Source organism: Cetorhinus maximus, chromosome 14, assembly GCF_964194155.1.
Source record: "Cetorhinus maximus chromosome 14, sCetMax3.hap1.1, whole genome shotgun sequence".
NCBI classification, from domain to species: domain Eukaryota; kingdom Metazoa; phylum Chordata; class Chondrichthyes; order Lamniformes; family Cetorhinidae; genus Cetorhinus; species Cetorhinus maximus.
The window spans coordinates 24706157-24726721 of NC_135892.1; the positions used below are offsets into that span (position 1 = coordinate 24706157).

The 20565-nt window shown below is 46.4% G+C and overlaps 1 non-coding gene and 8 pseudogenes across 1 annotated transcript; all 9 read right to left on the reverse strand.

Moving 5' to 3' along the window:
* Window positions 1-4266: 4266 nt before the first annotated feature.
* On the reverse strand, window positions 4267-5160 carry LOC144690043 (SAP30-binding protein pseudogene; annotated as a pseudogene).
* Window positions 5161-6855: 1695 nt separating this feature from the next.
* LOC144690194 (U5 spliceosomal RNA) lies at window positions 6856-6970 on the reverse strand. Its single transcript, XR_013578795.1, has one exon. It is a non-coding gene; the product is annotated as a U5 spliceosomal RNA (small nuclear RNA).
* Window positions 6971-7881: 911 nt separating this feature from the next.
* LOC144690045 (SAP30-binding protein pseudogene) lies at window positions 7882-8775 on the reverse strand (annotated as a pseudogene).
* A 1695-nt stretch (window positions 8776-10470) lies between these two features.
* LOC144690211 (U5 spliceosomal RNA) lies at window positions 10471-10577 on the reverse strand (annotated as a pseudogene).
* A 911-nt stretch (window positions 10578-11488) lies between these two features.
* LOC144690046 (SAP30-binding protein pseudogene) lies at window positions 11489-12382 on the reverse strand (annotated as a pseudogene).
* Window positions 12383-14077: 1695 nt separating this feature from the next.
* On the reverse strand, window positions 14078-14184 carry LOC144690212 (U5 spliceosomal RNA; annotated as a pseudogene).
* A 911-nt stretch (window positions 14185-15095) lies between these two features.
* Window positions 15096-15989, reverse strand: LOC144690107 (SAP30-binding protein pseudogene; annotated as a pseudogene).
* A 1695-nt stretch (window positions 15990-17684) lies between these two features.
* Window positions 17685-17791, reverse strand: LOC144690213 (U5 spliceosomal RNA; annotated as a pseudogene).
* Window positions 17792-18702: 911 nt separating this feature from the next.
* On the reverse strand, window positions 18703-19596 carry LOC144690047 (SAP30-binding protein pseudogene; annotated as a pseudogene).
* Between the last annotated feature and the right edge of the window lie 969 nt (window positions 19597-20565).

A 20565-nucleotide genomic window follows, 5' to 3' on the forward strand; every position in this document is an offset into this window, starting at 1 on the left:
TGATCAAGGGAAGCATCAAGAGGTTTTTCATCCTCAAAGGCACCCAGAAAGCTAGAAAGGAACAGAGGGAAATGTCCCGACTCCAGGAAAAGATGCAGAATCTGCTCCGGCTGCGGTCGATGGGGGTCGATGTCAAGGAGGAGCTCCAAGAGGTGAAGGGCCAGCAAGCCTCGCACTTTGCCTCGGAGGCCTCCAAGATCATCTTCCGTTCCAGAGTCCGCTCCGTGGAGCAGGATGAGACGTGCTCACGTTTCTTCTTCCAAAAGGTACACAGAGAGCGCTCTGTGATCAGCAGCCTGAAGGAAGAAGACGGCTCAGTAAAGTCATCACGGTCCGACATTCTGAGGATCAGCAAATCCTTTTATGCCGGACTGTATGACGTGAAGCCCACGGACAGCACGGCCTCCCAGTCCTTCCTGTCCTCTATCACGGAGGTCCTAGACCACAGTACGCGGGAGAGCCTAGACAAACCGCTAACTCCTGACGAACTGACTAAGGCCCTCGAGTCCTTCGAGAAGAGTAAAACCCCCGGAAGCGACGGCCTGCCGGCGGAGTTGTATTCGGCTCTGTGGGACTTGATCGGCCCAGACCTGCTAGAAGTGTACGAGAGTATGCTCCTGGCCGGCAGCATGTCAGAATCCATGAGGAAAGGCATCATCACCCTCATCTACAAGCACAAGGGGGAAAGGGAGGAAATTAGAAATTGGCGACCCATTTCACTGTTGAATATGGACTATAAGATTCTGTCCAAGGTCATCGCCAACCGGGTCAAATCCGCTCTGGAATTGGTGATTCATCCTGACCAGACCTGCTCTGTGCCAGGCAGGAAGATCTCTGACAGCCTGGCGCTGCTCAGGGATACGATTGCCTATGTACAGGACAGGGGTGTGGATACCTGCCTCATCAGCTTGGATCAGGAGAAGGCCTTTGACAGAATATCGCACACCTACATGGGGGATGTGCTCTCCAAAATGGGCTTTGGGGAGGGAATTCGAAATTGGATCCAACTGCTCTACACTAACATCAGTAGCGCAGTCTCAATCAATGGGTGGGAAACAGATAGCTTTCCGATTAAATCTGGAGTCAGGCAGGGCTGCCCTCTCTCGCCTGTCCTTTTTGTGTGCTGCATAGAACCCTTTGCCGAGTCCATCAGGAAGGATCCGGGCATAAGAGGAGTGACGATCCCAGGCAGTGGAGGCACTCAGGTAAAAGCCTCCCTGTACATGGACGACGTCGCCGTCTTCTGCTCGGATCCGCTGTCGGTGCGCAGACTGATGCACGTCTGCGACCAGTTCGAACTGGCCTCGGGAGCCAAGGTAAATCGTGGGAAGAGCGAGGCCATGTTCTTTGGGAACTGGGCTGACCGATCCTTTGTCCCCTTCACTGTCAGGGCTGACGGCCTGAAGGTGCTGGGGATATGGTTCGGAGGGACCGGGGCATGCGTTAGAAACTGGAAGGAGCGAGTGGCTATGGTGAAAAGGAAACTGGGCATGTGGGAGCGACGCTCCCTCTCCATTGCGGGTAAGAACCTGGTCATCAGGTGTGAGGTACTCTCGCTGTTGCTGTACGTGGCGCAGGTCTGGCCCATTCCACACTCCTGCGCGATGGCGATCACTCGAGCCATCTTCCGCTTTATCTGGAGGTCGAAAATGGATCGTGTCTGCAGGGACGCGATGTACAAGCCTCTAGATAAAGGGGGAAAAAACGTGCCCAACATCGCCCTCATACTGATGGCCACCTTTGTGTGCGGCTGCATCAAGCGGTGCGTAGACCCTCAGTACGCAAACACCAAGTGTCACTACGTGCTGAGGTTCTACCTGTCCCCGGTGTTGCGAAGGATGGGTCTGGCCACGCTGCCGCGGAACGCTCCAAGTAGTTGGACCGTGCCGTACCACCTGTCCCTGGTGGAAAAATTTATGCAGAAAAACACCTTTGACCACAAGTCCATCAGGCAGTGGTCAGCACGTAACGTCCTAGAGGCCCTGAGGGATAAGGAGAGGGTGGACCCTGTGGGATGGTTCCCCGAGCAGACTGTTAAAGTCATTTGGCAGAATGCCTCATCGCCAGAACTTTCCAACAAGCACCAAGACGTAGCTTGGCTGGTGGTGAGAAAGGCCCTCCCCGTCAGATCCTTCCTACACGCCAGGAGTCTCACCCCCTCTGCACGATGCCCTCGAGGTGGCTGTGGTGGGGAAGAGACCGTTGTTCACCTCCTTGTGGATTGTGCCTTTGCAAAGAAAGTCTGGAGAGAGATGCAGTGGTTGCTGTCGAGGTTCATCCCGAGCAGTTCTGTGACACAGGACTCTGTGCTCTACGGGCTGTTCCCAGGGACACACACCGAGACAAACATCAACTGCAGCTGGAGGATCATCAACTCGGTGAAAGACGCGCTTTGGTCTGCCCGAAACTTGTTGGTCTTCCAGCACAAAGAGTTGTCCCCGACCGATTGTTGCGGACTGGCACAATCCAAAGTCCAGGACTACGTGCTGAGGGACGCACTAAAGCTTGGGGCAGCTGCCGCAAAGGCGCAATGGGGAAGGGTCGCTGTCTAAGACCTTTCTACCACAGCGCACCGAGAGACTGGGAACTGTTTAGAGCCCCTCGGGCTGTACAGATCAAAATGAAAGGCTGTAAATGACTGTAATATTGTTTGTACTGATGCACCTGGTGATACATTTTGTAAAAGTTTAACCTGGATTGTACCCTTGTAATGTTGTTTTTGAAATGGTTTTGAATGTGATTGAAGATTTTTATGAATAAAGTATATTTTTACAAAAAAAAAAAAAAAAAAAAAAAAAAAAAAAAAAAAAAAAAAAAAAAAAAAAAAAAAAAATCTGTTCTTATCAGTTTACACCGAGACAAACATCGACTGCAGCTGGAGGATCATCAACTCGGTGAAAGAGGCGCTTTGGTCTGCCCGAAACTTGTTGGTCTTCCAGCACAAAGAGTTGTCCCCGACCGATTGTTGCGGACTGGCACAATCCAAAGTCCAGGACTACGTGCTGAGGGACGCACTAAAGCTTGGGGCAGCTGCCGCAAAGGCGCAATGGGGAAGGGTCGCTGTCTAAGACCTTTCTACCACAGCGCACCGAGAGACTGGGAACTGTTTAGAGCCCCTCGGGCTGTACAGATCAAAATGAAAGGCTGTAAATGATTGTAATATTGTTTGTACTGATGCACCTGGTGATACATTTTGTAAAAGTTTAACCTGGATTGTACCCTTGTAATGTTGTTTTTGAAATGGTTTTGAATGTGATTGAAGATTTTTATGAATAAAGTATATTTTTACAAAAAAAAAAGGAAATCTTTAGTAAAAGGCGAAAGATTTATACGATCTGAAGAGAAACCAGAGCATACTGAGCTATCGACCAACCCAACTCTCAACCCACCACGCACTTAGCTCTTTAACATCATACTGAACCAACGCACCGACAGTCAACTCCGACACTAGAGAAAGACCAATATAACTGACATGGAGTTTTATAAAAACAATCAACTAAAAATCGGTAGTAGCCTTTAAAAAGACGAATAACTATTAATCGTTCGCACAGCATTATAGTTATGTAAATGAGAGGGCGGGGCCTATGTGGCCGCTTCCCGCAGGAAGTTGATGTTGTAGAATGGATTGTGGGCACTGTATTTGTTGTTTAGTAAAAGCCTTTTTTTTAAAACATGAAAGTAAAAATCTTTTATTTGTGCTTCTACACTGCCGGCAGTTTACAATGCTTCATTACAATCATACATAAGTGTGCAGCGTGCGTTCACTCAGTCACTGTTTATAGCACAAGTGCAACAGGTTACAGCATGAGACAGACAGAAAGCAGCATCAATATCCAGACATGTAGGCTTGATTTCCAGACCTGTGATCACCAGCTGCCCTGTTGCCTCACCTTCCCCCTTCCCTATCTCCACCCTCTCCCCATCTTGCCCACCCAACCCATTCCACCCCTCAATCTCCTCCAGCTAGCCAATTTACAGGGTAAGTTACAGGTCACTATATGTCCAGTTTAGAGCCCTTCAGTATTGAAATTGCAACCGCCGTTCCCCACTCATCAAGGAGGCGTAATGTTTTTTTAGGTTGACCGTATATGGGACATGAAGGACTCTGAATTGGGTAGTAAAGGACTCTTCCAACCTGTTTGTGAGCCAGCTGTAGAGATGAGAATCGGTAGCAGTAAGTAGGAAAAAGAAAGTTCTAGAATGTAAACCTGACCCATGAGGGCTTAACCTCAGCGGCCACCCAGAGACAGTACTCTCGACATGAGCTCATTGCTTGGCGTTCTTCACAATGGTCCCCACAGCGGAAATGACCGTGGTTTTTGCCCCGCTGGCACTGGTGGTTACCGTGACGACCCCTGGTAGCGTAGCGGTGGTGGTAATGATTGTCGGCTGAGCTATTGTCGTCGCAGGCACTGCAGAGTCCCATTTCCTCTTCCTTTTCTGGGAATCTGCCACGGTCGTGCTTGCTGTGGTTGTGGTGGCTGTGCCAGAACTGGTGTTGGTTCCTGTTTTTGTTCTGGTCACAAATTCAATCTTTGCTCGCTCCTTCTTGACTTTCTCTATTTTGTCCATTTCTATTTTCTGGGCCTTGGCTAATGCCTCATAGTACGAGTCCTCTGACCATCCATGGGGGTCAAACATGTCCTTTGGGTAGATTGTACCGTGTTCAACAATGCCACAGAACTGAATGAGTTTTTCATAAATGCTGGGGTTGCGGAACTCCTTTTTTCTCTGAATGATGTTGTTCATGTCAAGGCCTTCACTCAGCTTTCGGTCGTACAGCTTCTGAATTTTCTCCTGTAATTGATTGGAGCACCTCCCCATGGGCTCGGGAGGCAGTTTGATGTCATCAGGCGACATGTTCCTCACTTTTTCTGAAAACGAAGCAACCAGTTCCTGCGGATTCTTCTTCTGCACGTCGAGGATGTCTTTTAAACCATCTGCCTCCAGCAGCTCTGTTTCTGAATCTTCACCTTCCAGTGGACTGCTGCTCTCGTCCTCTTCCCCAAGCTCATCTGCCTGCTCCATTCTGCTGATATCATCATCGCCATATGCAGCAGACACCAGCCCTCCTTTCGTGGCGGTCTCCGTATCAGTTTCCGAGTCGGAATCATCCTCATAAGCGACGAGGGTGAGCAGATCATTTCGCTTGGTCGCCATTTTCGCTGGCGAAAGATTTATACCATCTGAAGAAAAACCAGAGTGTACTAATTTTCATGGCGCCACTTCCCTCTACCCACCACGCCCTTAGCACTTTAACATCACACTAAGTAAACTATTGACTGTCAACATTGATACCAGAGAACGACCAGTTTACTTGATATAGATTTTAATAAAAACAATTAACTAAAAATCACCAATGTCCTACAGAAAGAGGAATAACTGTTGACATATCACACAGCATTCTAGTTATGCAAATATGTGGGCAGGGCCTACCTGACCACGTCCCAGGGAAGGAGAAGTTGTAGACTGTGGGTACTGTGCTGCTCAAGACGTTATCATTGCTTCCCTCAAACTCTTTGTGCAAGCTCCCATGAAAAGTGAGGGAAAGGAAGCCCAAAGTCTGGAGTAGTGAGCGACAGCAACTTCCAGAGGAAGAGGAGAGCAAGGTACTGCAGAGAGGAGTCATACAGCCTTGAAACGTTAACTCTGTTTCTCTCTCCACAGATGTTGCCGGATCTGCTGAGTTTTTCCCGCATTTTCTCTTTTTATTTAAGGCACTGCAGAGATTGGAAATCTGGGAAAAAAAAAATAAAGTGGTAGAAATACTCATTAGGTCTGGTAGCATCAGTGGAGCAAAAAACAGAGTTAACCCCCCGCTGAACTTTTCACCGAATTGTGATAACTCTTGAAGCCTTTAAAAATAGCAGGTGGGTCCCGATTCTGTGATCCCTGACGTCGTTCCTTGGCTGTATGATTTTTGAGATTGCCTTAAAGGTTGCGGGCTAGTTCCTGTCAAAAGCCTGCACCTGGCAATCCCGCCCTGGCTGGCTCCATTGCGTAGATAGGCATGTCCTCCTCCTTTGTGGAAAAGTTTATGACGAAAAACACCTTTGACCACAAGTCCACCAGGCGAGTCTGTACATATCATCCTAGAGGCCCTGTGGGAAAAGGAGATGGTCGATCATGTTTGATGGTTCCCTGAGCAGACTGTCAAAGTTATTTGGCAGGATGCCTCATCACCGATCCATAGGTGCTCCTCCTTCGCTGTCCTTGACCGTGACTCGGACGGTGTTTGATACCCCATGGTATGGGGCTCGATTGGTCATAGCATTGGCTTCACGACCATGCCCTGGCAGAACCATGCTCATGGTCTGTCCCCTGCCAGGTAAGTACTTTCAAATAACTCACTCAAGTTATCGTGAAATACTTTGTAGATCTGCTGCTAATCAAGTGTTTTTTTTCTCAGGCCAGTGATTTTAATGTTAAACACCTGTTCCCTCCATATTAGAGTATGTCAATATAGTGCAGAGAGGATGGGGCCAGTGAAGTTGGGAAAGCATTGCTCAGGATAAAATAACATACAAAGTTAGATCCATGTACACAATCTTTATGCACAGACATATCTTGGGAGTATAGGAATTATTTTGGACAATTCATTTGGGTCTAGGTCCCTATTCCCCTCTCCCCTGTATTCATGACTGGTAGGCATAAATAGAACTTGCAATAATCTCATTGAAGCATTTACATGAGAAAAAAAAGACCCTTTGGCCCATCACGCAAACGCCAAGCACACGCAGAGCACTCTAAAAGCCAGTCATAATGCATAGTATTGGAGAAAGCTCCGAAAGAAACGCTCCCTCAGCAAATAATAATACCCGTAATAAGATCAATCTTTCTTTTGGTTCGTAAGACAGCCCCACTAAAGCAGGACCACTAAAAAATTAATTTAAACTCTGAGCACTCCTCTCCACGGAAATCTTTAGTAAAAGGCGAAAGATTTATACGATCTGAAGAGAAACCAGAGCATACTAAGATATCGACCAACCCAACTCTCAACCCACCACGCACTTAGCTCTTTAACATCATACTGAACCAACGCACCGACAGTCAACTCCGACACTAGAGAAAGACCAATATAACTGACATGGAGTTTTATAAAAACAATCAACTAAAAATCGGTAGTAGCCTTTAAAAAGACGAATAACTATTAATCGTTCGCACAGCATTATAGTTATGTAAATGAGAGGGCGGGGCCTATGTGGCCGCTTCCCGCAGGAAGTTGATGTTGTAGAATGGATTGTGGGCACTGTATTTGTTGTTTAGTAAAAGCCTTTTTTTTAAAACATGAAAGTAAAAATCTTTTATTTGTGCTTCTACACTGCCGGCAGTTTACAATGCTTCATTACAATCATACATAAGTGTGCAGCGTGCGTTCACTCAGTCACTGTTTATAGCACAAGTGCAACAGGTTACAGCATGAGACAGACAGAAAGCAGCATCAATATCCAGACATGTAGGCTTGATTTCCAGACCTGTGATCACCAGCTGCCCTGTTGCCTCACCTTCCCCCTTCCCTATCTCCACCCTCTCCCCATCTTGCCCACCCAACCCATTCCACCCCTCAATCTCCTCCAGCTAGCCAATTTACAGGGTAAGTTACAGGTCACTATATGTCCAGTTTAGAGCCCTTCAGTATTGAAATTGCAACCGCCGTTCCCCACTCATCAAGGAGGCGTAATGTTTTTTTAGGTTGACCGTATATGGGACATGAAGGACTCTGAATTGGGTAGTAAAGGACTCTTCCAACCTGTTTGTGAGCCAGCTGTAGAGATGAGAATCGGTAGCAGTAAGTAGGAAAAAGAAAGTTCTAGAATGTAAACCTGACCCATGAGGGCTTAACCTCAGCGGCCACCCAGAGACAGTACTCTCGACATGAGCTCATTGCTTGGCTTTCTTCACAATGGTCCCCACAGCGGAAATGACCGTGGTTTTTGCCCCGCTGGCACTGGTGGTTACCGTGACGACCCCTGGTAGCGTAGCGGTGGTGGTAATGATTGTCGGCTGAGCTATTGTCGTCGCAGGCACTGCAGAGTCCCATTTCCTCTTCCTTTTCTGGGAATCTGCCACGGTCGTGCTTGCTGTGGTTGTGGTGGCTGTGCCAGAACTGGTGTTGGTTCCTGTTTTTGTTCTGGTCACAAATTCAATCTTTGCTCGCTCCTTCTTGACTTTCTCTATTTTGTCCATTTCTATTTTCTGGGCCTTGGCTAATGCCTCATAGTACGAGTCCTCTGACCATCCATGCGGGTCAAACATGTCCTTTGGGTAGATTGTACCGTGTTCAACAATGCCACAGAACTGAATGAGTTTTTCATAAATGCTGGGGTTGCGGAACTCCTTTTTTCTCTGAATGATGTTGTTCATGTCAAGGCCTTCACTCAGCTTTCGGTCGTACAGCTTCTGAATTTTCTCCTGTAATTGATTGGAGCACCTCCCCATGGGCTCGGGAGGCAGTTTGATGTCATCAGGCGACATGTTCCTCACTTTTTCTGAAAACGAAGCAACCAGTTCCTGCGGATTCTTCTTCTGCACGTCGAGGATGTCTTTTAAACCATCTGCCTCCAGCAGCTCTGTTTCTGAATCTTCACCTTCCAGTGGACTGCTGCTCTCGTCCTCTTCCCCAAGCTCATCTGCCTGCTCCATTCTGCTGATATCATCATCGCCATATGCAGCAGACACCAGCCCTCCTTTCGTGGCGGTCTCCGTATCAGTTTCCGAGTCGGAATCATCCTCATAAGCGACGAGGGTGAGCAGATCATTTCGCTTGGTCGCCATTTTCGCTGGCGAAAGATTTATACCATCTGAAGAAAAACCAGAGTGTACTAATTTTCATGGCGCCACTTCCCTCTACCCACCACGCCCTTAGCACTTTAACATCACACTAAGTAAACTATTGACTGTCAACATTGATACCAGAGAACGACCAGTTTACTTGATATAGATTTTAATAAAAACAATTAACTAAAAATCACCAATGTCCTACAGAAAGAGGAATAACTGTTGACATATCACACAGCATTCTAGTTATGCAAATATGTGGGCAGGGCCTACCTGACCACGTCCCAGGGAAGGAGAAGTTGTAGACTGTGGGTACTGTGCTGCTCAAGACGTTATCATTGCTTCCCTCAAACTCTTTGTGCAAGCTCCCATGAAAAGTGAGGGAAAGGAAGCCCAAAGTCTGGAGTAGTGAGCGACAGCAACTTCCAGAGGAAGAGGAGAGCAAGGTACTGCAGAGAGGAGTCATACAGCCTTGAAACGTTAACTCTGTTTCTCTCTCCACAGATGTTGCCGGATCTGCTGAGTTTTTCCCGCATTTTCTCTTTTTATTTAAGGCACTGCAGAGATTGGAAATCTGGGAAAAAAAAAATAAAGTGGTAGAAATACTCATTAGGTCTGGTAGCATCAGTGGAGCAAAAAACAGAGTTAACCCCCCGCTGAACTTTTCACCGAATTGTGATAACTCTTGAAGCCTTTAAAAATAGCAGGTGGGTCCCGATTCTGTGATCCCTGACGTCGTTCCTTGGCTGTATGATTTTTGAGATTGCCTTAAAGGTTGCGGGCTAGTTCCTGTCAAAAGCCTGCACCTGGCAATCCCGCCCTGGCTGGCTCCATTGCGTAGATAGGCATGTCCTCCTCCTTTGTGGAAAAGTTTATGACGAAAAACACCTTTGACCACAAGTCCACCAGGCGAGTCTGTACATATCATCCTAGAGGCCCTGTGGGAAAAGGAGATGGTCGATCATGTTTGATGGTTCCCTGAGCAGACTGTCAAAGTTATTTGGCAGGATGCCTCATCACCGATCCATAGGTGCTCCTCCTTCGCTGTCCTTGACCGTGACTCGGACGGTGTTTGATACCCCATGGTATGGGGCTCGATTGGTCATAGCATTGTCTTCACGACCATGCCCTGGCAGAACCATGCTCATGGTCTGTCCCCTGCCAGGTAAGTACTTTCAAATAACTCACTCAAGTTATCGTGAAATACTTTGTAGATCTGCTGCTAATCAAGTGTTTTTTTTCTCAGGCCAGTGATTTTAATGTTAAACACCTGTTCCCTCCATATTAGAGTATGTCAATATAGTGCAGAGAGGATGGGGCCAGTGAAGTTGGGAAAGCATTGCTCAGGATAAAATAACATACAAAGTTAGATCCATGTACACAATCTTTATGCACAGACATATCTTGGGAGTATAGGAATTATTTTGGACAATTCATTTGGGTCTAGGTCCCTATTCCCCTCTCCCCTGTATTCATGACTGGTAGGCATAAATAGAACTTGCAATAATCTCATTGAAGCATTTACATGAGAAAAAAAAGACCCTTTGGCCCATCACGCAAACGCCAAGCACACGCAGAGCACTCTAAAAGCCAGTCATAATGCATAGTATTGGAGAAAGCTCCGAAAGAAACGCTCCCTCAGCAAATAATAATACCCGTAATAAGATCAATCTTTCTTTTGGTTCGTAAGACAGCCCCACTAAAGCAGGACCACTAAAAAATTAATTTAAACTCTGAGCACTCGGAAATCTTTAGTAAAAGGCGAAAGATTTATACGATCTGAAGAGAAACCAGAGCATACTGAGCTATCGACCAACCCAACTCTCAACCCACCACGCACTTAGCTCTTTAACATCATACTGAACCAACGCACCGACAGTCAACTCCGACACTAGAGAAAGACCAATATAACTGACATGGAGTTTTATAAAAACAATCAACTAAAAAACGGTAGTAGCCTTTAAAAAGACGAATAACTATTAATCGTTCGCACAGCATTATAGTTATGTAAATGAGAGGGCGGGGCCTATGTGGCCGCTTCCCGCAGGAAGTTGATGTTGTAGAATGGATTGTGGGCACTGTATTTGTTGTTTAGTAAAAGCCTTTTTTTTAAAACATGAAAGTAAAAATCTTTTATTTGTGCTTCTACACTGCCGGCAGTTTACAATGCTTCATTACAATCATACATAAGTGTGCAGCGTGTGTTCACTCAGTCACTGTTAATAGCACAAGTGCGACAGGTTGCAGCATGAGACAGACAGAAAGCAGCATCAATATCCAGACATGTAGGCTTGATTTCCAGACCTGTGATCACCAGCTGCCCTGTTGCCTCACCTTTCCCCTTCCCTATCTCCACCCTCTCCCCATCTTGCCCACCCAACCCATTCCACCCCTCAATCTCCTCCAGCTAGCCAATTTACAGGGTAAGTTACAGGTCACTATATGTCCAGTTTAGAGCCCTTCAGTATTGAAATTGCAACCGCCGTTCCCCACTCATCAAGGAGGCGTAATGTTTTTTTAGGTTGACCGTATATGGGACATGAAGGACTCTGAATTGGGTAGTAAAGGACTCTTCCAACCTGTTTGTGAGCCAGCTGTAGAGATGAGAATCGGTAGCAGTAAGTAGGAAAAAGAAAGTTCTAGAATGTAAACCTGACCCATGAGGGCTTAACCTCAGCGGCCACCCAGAGACAGTACTCTCGACATGAGCTCATTGCTTGGCTTTCTTCACAATGGTCCCCACAGCGGAAATGACCGTGGTTTTTGCCCCGCTGGCACTGGTGGTTACCGTGACGACCCCTGGTAGCGTAGCGGTGGTGGTAATGATTGTCGGCTGAGCTATTGTCGTCGCAGGCACTGCAGAGTCCCATTTCCTCTTCCTTTTCTGGGAATCTGCCACGGTCGTGCTTGCTGTGGTTGTGGTGGCTGTGCCAGAACTGGTGTTGGTTCCTGTTTTTGTTCTGGTCACAAATTCAATCTTTGCTCGCTCCTTCTTGACTTTCTCTATTTTGTCCATTTCTATTTTCTGGGCCTTGGCTAATGCCTCATAGTACGAGTCCTCTGACCATCCATGGGGGTCAAACATGTCCTTTGGGTAGATTGTACCGTGTTCAACAATGCCACAGAACTGAATGAGTTTTTCATAAATGCTGGGGTTGCGGAACTCCTTTTTTCTCTGAATGATGTTGTTCATGTCAAGGCCTTCACTCAGCTTTCGGTCGTACAGCTTCTGAATTTTCTCCTGTAATTGATTGGAGCACCTCCCCATGGGCTCGGGAGGCAGTTTGATGTCATCAGGCGACATGTTCCTCACTTTTTCTGAAAACGAAGCAACCAGTTCCTGCGGATTCTTCTTCTGCACGTCGAGGATGTCTTTTAAACCATCTGCCTCCAGCAGCTCTGTTTCTGAATCTTCACCTTCCAGTGGACTGCTGCTCTCGTCCTCTTCCCCAAGCTCATCTGCCTGCTCCATTCTGCTGATATCATCATCGCCATATGCAGCAGACACCAGCCCTCCTTTCGTGGCGGTCTCCGTATCAGTTTCCGAGTCGGAATCATCCTCATAAGCGACGAGGGTGAGCAGATCATTTCGCTTGGTCGCCATTTTCGCTGGCGAAAGATTTATACCATCTGAAGAAAAACCAGAGTGTACTAATTTTCATGGCGCCACTTCCCTCTACCCACCACGCCCTTAGCACTTTAACATCACACTAAGTAAACTATTGACTGTCAACATTGATACCAGAGAACGACCAGTTTACTTGATATAGATTTTAATAAAAACAATTAACTAAAAATCACCAATGTCCTACAGAAAGAGGAATAACTGTTGACATATCACACAGCATTCTAGTTATGCAAATATGTGGGCAGGGCCTACCTGACCACGTCCCAGGGAAGGAGAAGTTGTAGACTGTGGGTACTGTGCTGCTCAAGACGTTATCATTGCTTCCCTCAAACTCTTTGTGCAAGCTCCCATGAAAAGTGAGGGAAAGGAAGCCCAAAGTCTGGAGTAGTGAGCGACAGCAACTTCCAGAGGAAGAGGAGAGCAAGGTACTGCAGAGAGGAGTCATACAGCCTTGAAACGTTAACTCTGTTTCTCTCTCCACAGATGTTGCCGGATCTGCTGAGTTTTTCCCGCATTTTCTCTTTTTATTTAAGGCACTGCAGAGATTGGAAATCTGGGAAAAAAAAAATAAAGTGGTAGAAATACTCATTAGGTCTGGTAGCATCAGTGGAGCAAAAAACAGAGTTAACCCCCCGCTGAACTTTTCACCGAATTGTGATAACTCTTGAAGCCTTTAAAAATAGCAGGTGGGTCCCGATTCTGTGATCCCTGACGTCGTTCCTTGGCTGTATGATTTTTGAGATTGCCTTAAAGGTTGCGGGCTAGTTCCTGTCAAAAGCCTGCACCTGGCAATCCCGCCCTGGCTGGCTCCATTGCGTAGATAGGCATGTCCTCCTCCTTTGTGGAAAAGTTTATGACGAAAAACACCTTTGACCACAAGTCCACCAGGCGAGTCTGTACATATCATCCTAGAGGCCCTGTGGGAAAAGGAGATGGTCGATCATGTTTGATGGTTCCCTGAGCAGACTGTCAAAGTTATTTGGCAGGATGCCTCATCACCGATCCATAGGTGCTCCTCCTTCGCTGTCCTTGACCGTGACTCGGACGGTGTTTGATACCCCATGGTATGGGGCTCGATTGGTCATAGCATTGTCTTCACGACCATGCCCTGGCAGAACCATGCTCATGGTCTGTCCCCTGCCAGGTAAGTACTTTCAAATAACTCACTCAAGTTATCGTGAAATACTTTGTAGATCTGCTGCTAATCAAGTGTTTTTTTTCTCAGGCCAGTGATTTTAATGTTAAACACCTGTTCCCTCCATATTAGAGTATGTCAATATAGTGCAGAGAGGATGGGGCCAGTGAAGTTGGGAAAGCATTGCTCAGGATAAAATAACATACAAAGTTAGATCCATGTACACAATCTTTATGCACAGACATATCTTGGGAGTATAGGAATTATTTTGGACAATTCATTTGGGTCTAGGTCCCTATTCCCCTCTCCCCTGTATTCATGACTGGTAGGCATAAATAGAACTTGCAATAATCTCATTGAAGCATTTACATGAGAAAAAAAAGACCCTTTGGCCCATCACGCAAACGCCAAGCACACGCAGAGCACTCTAAAAGCCAGTCATAATGCATAGTATTGGAGAAAGCTCCGAAAGAAACGCTCCCTCAGCAAATAATAATACCCGTAATAAGATCAATCTTTCTTTTGGTTCGTAAGACAGCCCCACTAAAGCAGGACCACTAAAAAATTAATTTAAACTCTGAGCACTCGGAAATCTTTAGTAAAAGGCGAAAGATTTATACGATCTGAAGAGAAACCAGAGCATACTGAGCTATCGACCAACCCAACTCTCAACCCACCACGCACTTAGCTCTTTAACATCATACTGAACCAACGCACCGACAGTCAACTCCGACACTAGAGAAAGACCAATATAACTGACATGGAGTTTTATAAAAACAATCAACTAAAAAACGGTAGTAGCCTTTAAAAAGACGAATAACTATTAATCGTTCGCACAGCATTATAGTTATGTAAATGAGAGGGCGGGGCCTATGTGGCCGCTTCCCGCAGGAAGTTGATGTTGTAGAATGGATTGTGGGCACTGTATTTGTTGTTTAGTAAAAGCCTTTTTTTTAAAACATGAAAGTAAAAATCTTTTATTTGTGCTTCTACACTGCCGGCAGTTTACAATGCTTCATTACAATCATACATAAGTGTGCAGCGTGTGTTCACTCAGTCACTGTTAATAGCACAAGTGCGACAGGTTGCAGCATGAGACAGACAGAAAGCAGCATCAATATCCAGACATGTAGGCTTGATTTCCAGACCTGTGATCACCAGCTGCCCTGTTGCCTCACCTTTCCCCTTCCCTATCTCCACCCTCTCCCCATCTTGCCCACCCAACCCATTCCACCCCTCAATCTCCTCCAGCTAGCCAATTTACAGGGTAAGTTACAGGTCACTATATGTCCAGTTTAGAGCCCTTCAGTATTGAAATTGCAACCGCCGTTCCCCACTCATCAAGGAGGCGTAATGTTTTTTTAGGTTGACCGTATATGGGACATGAAGGACTCTGAATTGGGTAGTAAAGGACTCTTCCAACCTGTTTGTGAGCCAGCTGTAGAGATGAGAATCGGTAGCAGTAAGTAGGAAAAAGAAAGTTCTAGAATGTAAACCTGACCCATGAGGGCTTAACCTCAGCGGCCACCCAGAGACAGTACTCTCGACATGAGCTCATTGCTTGGCTTTCTTCACAATGGTCCCCACAGCGGAAATGACCGTGGTTTTTGCCCCGCTGGCACTGGTGGTTACCGTGACGACCCCTGGTAGCGTAGCGGTGGTGGTAATGATTGTCGGCTGAGCTATTGTCGTCGCAGGCACTGCAGAGTCCCATTTCCTCTTCCTTTTCTGGGAATCTGCCACGGTCGTGCTTGCTGTGGTTGTGGTGGCTGTGCCAGAACTGGTGTTGGTTCCTGTTTTTGTTCTGGTCACAAATTCAATCTTTGCTCGCTCCTTCTTGACTTTCTCTATTTTGTCCATTTCTATTTTCTGGGCCTTGGCTAATGCCTCATAGTACGAGTCCTCTGACCATCCATGGGGGTCAAACATGTCCTTTGGGTAGTTTGTACCGTGTTCAACAATGCCACAGAACTGAATGAGTTTTTCATAAATGCTGGGGTTGCGGAACTCCTTTTTTCTCTGAATGATGTTGTTCATGTCAAGGCCTTCACTCAGCTTTCGGTCGTACAGCTTCTGAATTTTCTCCTGTAATTGATTGGAGCACCTCCCCATGGGCTCGGGAGGCAGTTTGATGTCATCAGGCGACATGTTCCTCACTTTTTCTGAAAACGAAGCAACCAGTTCCTGCGGATTCTTCTTCTGCACGTCGAGGATGTCTTTTAAACCATCTGCCTCCAGCAGCTCTGTTTCTGAATCTTCACCTTCCAGTGGACTGCTGCTCTCGTCCTCTTCCCCAAGCTCATCTGCCTGCTCCATTCTGCTGATATCATCATCGCCATATGCAGCAGACACCAGCCCTCCTTTCGTGGCGGTCTCCGTATCAGTTTCCGAGTCGGAATCATCCTCATAAGCGACGAGGGTGAGCAGATCATTTCGCTTGGTCGCCATTTTCGCTGGCGAAAGATTTATACCATCTGAAGAAAAACCAGAGTGTACTAATTTTCATGGCGCCACTTCCCTCTACCCACCACGCCCTTAGCACTTTAACATCACACTAAGTAAACTATTGACTGTCAACATTGATACCAGAGAACGACCAGTTTACTTGATATAGATTTTAATAAAAACAATTAACTAAAAATCACCAATGTCCTACAGAAAGAGGAATAACTGTTGACATATCACACAGCATTCTAGTTATGCAAATATGTGGGCAGGGCCTACCTGACCACGTCCCAGGGAAGGAGAAGTTGTAGACTGTGGGTACTGTGCTGCTCAAGACGTTATCATTGCTTCCCTCAAACTCTTTGTGCAAGCTCCCATGAAAAGTGAGGGAAAGGAAGCCCAAAGTCTGGAGTAGTGAGCGACAGCAACTTCCAGAGGAAGAGGAGAGCAAGGTACTGCAGAGAGGAGTCATACAGCCTTGAAACGTTAACTCTGTTTCTCTCTCCACAGATGTTGCCGGATCTGCTGAGTTTTTCCCGCATTTTCTCTTTTTATTTAAGGCACTGCAGAGATTGGAAATCTGGGAAAAAAAAAATAAAGTGGTAGAAATACTCATTAGGTCTGGTAGCATCAGTGGAGCAAAAAACAGAGTTAACCCCCCGCTGAACTTTTCACCGAATTGTGATAACTCTTGAAGCCTTTAAAAATAGCAGGTGGGTCCCGATTCTGTGATCCCTGACGTCGTTCCTTGGCTGTATGATTTTTGAGATTGCCTTAAAGGTTGCGGGCTAGTTCCTGTCAAAAGCCTGCACCTGGCAATCCCGCCCTGGCTGGCTCCATTGCGTAGATAGGCATGTCCTCCTCCTTTGTGGAAAAGTTTATGACGAAAAACACCTTTGACCACAAGTCCACCAGGCGAGTCTGTACATATCATCCTAGAGGCCCTGTGGGAAAAGGAGATGGTCGATCATGTTTGATGGTTCCCTGAGCAGACTGTCAAAGTTATTTGGCAGGATGCCTCATCACCGATCCATAGGTGCTCCTCCTTCGCTGTCCTTGACCGTGACTCGGACGGTGTTTGATACCCCATGGTATGGGGCTCGATTGGTCATAGCATTGTCTTCACGACCATGCCCTGGCAGAACCATGCTCATGGTCTGTCCCCTGCCAGGTAAGTACTTTCAAATAACTCACTCAAGTTATCGTGAAATACTTTGTAGATCTGCTGCTAATCAAGTGTTTTTTTTCTCAGGCCAGTGATTTTAATGTTAAACACCTGTTCCCTCCATATTAGAGTATGTCAATATAGTGCAGAGAGGATGGGGCCAGTGAAGTTGGGAAAGCATTGCTCAGGATAAAATAACATACAAAGTTAGATCCATGTACACAATCTTTATGCACAGACATATCTTGGGAGTATAGGAATTATTTTGGACAATTCATTTGGGTCTAGGTCCCTATTCCCCTCTCCCCTGTATTCATGACTGGTAGGCATAAATAGAACTTGCAATAATCTCATTGAAGCATTTACATGAGAAAAAAAAGACCCTTTGGCCCATCACGCAAACGCCAAGCACACGCAGAGCACTCTAAAAGCCAGTCATAATGCATAGTATTGGAGAAAGCTCCGAAAGAAACGCTCCCTCAGCAAATAATAATACCCGTAATAAGATCAATCTTTCTTTTGGTTCGTAAGACAGCCCCACTAAAGCAGGACCACTAAAAAATTAATTTAAACTCTGAGCACTCGGAAATCTTTAGTAAAAGGCGAAAGATTTATACGATCTGAAGAGAAACCAGAGCATACTGAGCTATCGACCAACCCAACTCTCAACCCACCACGCACTTAGCTCTTTAACATCATACTGAACCAACGCACCGACAGTCAACTCCGACACTAGAGAAAGACCAATATAACTGACATGGAGTTTTATAAAAACAATCAACTAAAAAACGGTAGTAGCCTTTAAAAAGACGAATAACTATTAATCGTTCGCACAGCATTATAGTTATGTAAATGAGAGGGCGGGGCCTATGTGGCCGCTTCCCGCAGGAAGTTGATGTTGTAGAATGGATTGTGGGCACTGTATTTGTTGTTTAGTAAAAGCCTTTTTTTTAAAACATGAAAGTAAAAATCTTTTATTTGTGCTTCTACACTGCCGGCAGTTTACAATGCTTCATTACAATCATACATAAGTGTGCAGCGTGTGTTCACTCAGTCACTGTTAATAGCACAAGTGCGACAGGTTGCAGCATGAGACAGACAGAAAGCAGCATCAATATCCAGACATGTAGGCTTGATTTCCAGACCTGTGATCACCAGCTGCCCTGTTGCCTCACCTTTCCCCTTCCCTATCTCCACCCTCTCCCCATCTTGCCCACCCAACCCATTCCACCCCTCAATCTCCTCCAGCTAGCCAATTTACAGGGTAAGTTACAGGTCACTATATGTCCAGTTTAGAGCCCTTCAGTATTGAAATTGCAACCGCCGTTCCCCACTCATCAAGGAGGCGTAATGTTTTTTTAGGCTGACCGTATATGGGACATGAAGGACCCTAAATTAGGTAGTAAAGGACTCTTCCAACCTGTTTGTGAGCCAGCTGTAGAGATGAGAATCGGTAGCAGTAAGTAGGAAAAAGAAAGTTCTAGAATGTAAACCTGACCCATGAGGGCTTAACCTCAGCGGCCACCCAGAGACAGTACTCTCGACATGAGCTCATTGCTTGGCGTTCTTCACAATGGTCCCCACAGCGGAAATGACCGTGGTTTTTGCCCCGCTGGCACTGGTGGTTACCGTGACGACCCCTGGTAGCGTAGCGGTGGTGGTAATGATTGTCGGCTGAGCTATTGTCGTCGCAGGCACTGCAGAGTCCCATTTCCTCTTCCTTTTCTGGGAATCTGCCACGGTCGTGCTTGCTGTGGTTGTGGTGGCTGTGCCAGAACTGGTGTTGGTTCCTGTTTTTGTTCTGGTCACAAATTCAATCTTTGCTCGCTCCTTCTTGACTTTCTCTATTTTGTCCATTTCTATTTTCTGGGCCTTGGCTAATGCCTCATAGTACGAGTCCTCTGACCATCCATGGGGGTCAAACATGTCCTTTGGGTAGTTTGTACCGTGTTCAACAATGCCACAGAACTGAATGAGTTTTTCATAAATGCTGGGGTTGCGGAACTCCTTTTTTCTCTGAATGATGTTGTTCATGTCAAGGCCTTCACTCAGCTTTCGGTCGTACAGCTTCTGAATTTTCTCCTGTAATTGATTGGAGCACCTCCCCATGGGCTCGGGAGGCAGTTTGATGTCATCAGGCGACATGTTCCTCACTTTTTCTGAAAACGAAGCAACCAGTTCCTGCGGATTCTTCTTCTGCACGTCGAGGATGTCTTTTAAACCATCTGCCTCCAGCAGCTCTGTTTCTGAATCTTCACCTTCCAGTGGACTGCTGCTCTCGTCCTCTTCCCCAAGCTCATCTGCCTGCTCCATTCTGCTGATATCATCATCGCCATATGCAGCAGACACCAGCCCTCCTTTCGTGGCGGTCTCCGTATCAGTTTCCGAGTCGGAATCATCCTCATAAGCGACGAGGGTGAGCAGATCATTTCGCTTGGTCGCCATTTTCGCTGGCGAAAGATTTATACCATCTGAAGAAAAACCAGAGTGTACTAATTTTCATGGCGCCACTTCCCTCTTCCCACCACGCCCTTAGCACTTTAACATCACACTAAGTAAACTATTGCCTGTCAACATTGATACCAGAGAACGACCAGTTTACTTGATATAGATTTTAATAAAAACAATTAACTAAAAATCACCAATGTCCTACAGAAAGAGGAATAACTGTTGACATATCACACAGCATTCTAGTTATGCAAATATGTGGGCAGGGCCTACCTGACCACGTCCCAGGGAAGGAGAAGTTGTAGACTGTGGGTACTGTGCTGCTCAAGACGTTATCATTGCTTCCCTCAAACTCTTTGTGCAAGCTCCCATGAAAAGTGAGGGAAAGGAAGCCCAAAGTCTGGAGTAGTGAGCGACAGCAACTTCCAGAGGAAGAGGAGAGCAAGGTACTGCAGAGAGGAGTCATACAGCCTTGAAACGTTAACTCTGTTTCTCTCTCCACAGATGTTGCCGGATCTGCTGAGTTTTTCCCGCATTTTCTCTTTTTATTTAAGGCACTGCAGAGATTGGAAATCTGGAAAAAAAAAAATAAAGTGGTAGAAATACTCATTAGGTCTGGTAGCATCAGTGGAGCAAAAAACAGAGTTAACCCCCCGCTGAACTTTTCACCGAATTGTGATAACTCTTGAAGCCTTTAAAAATAGCAGGTGGGTCCCGATTCTGTGATCCCTGACGTCGTTCCTTGGCTGTATGATTTTTGAGATTGCCTTAAAGGTTGCGGGCTAGTTCCTGTCAAAAGCCTGCACCTGGCAATCCCGCCCTGGCTGGCTCCATTGCGTAGATAGGCATGTCCTCCTCCTTTGTGGAAAAGTTTATGACGAAAAACACCTTTGACCACAAGTCCACCAGGCGAGTCTGTACATATCATCCTAGAGGCCCTGTGGGAAAAGGAGATGGTCGATCATG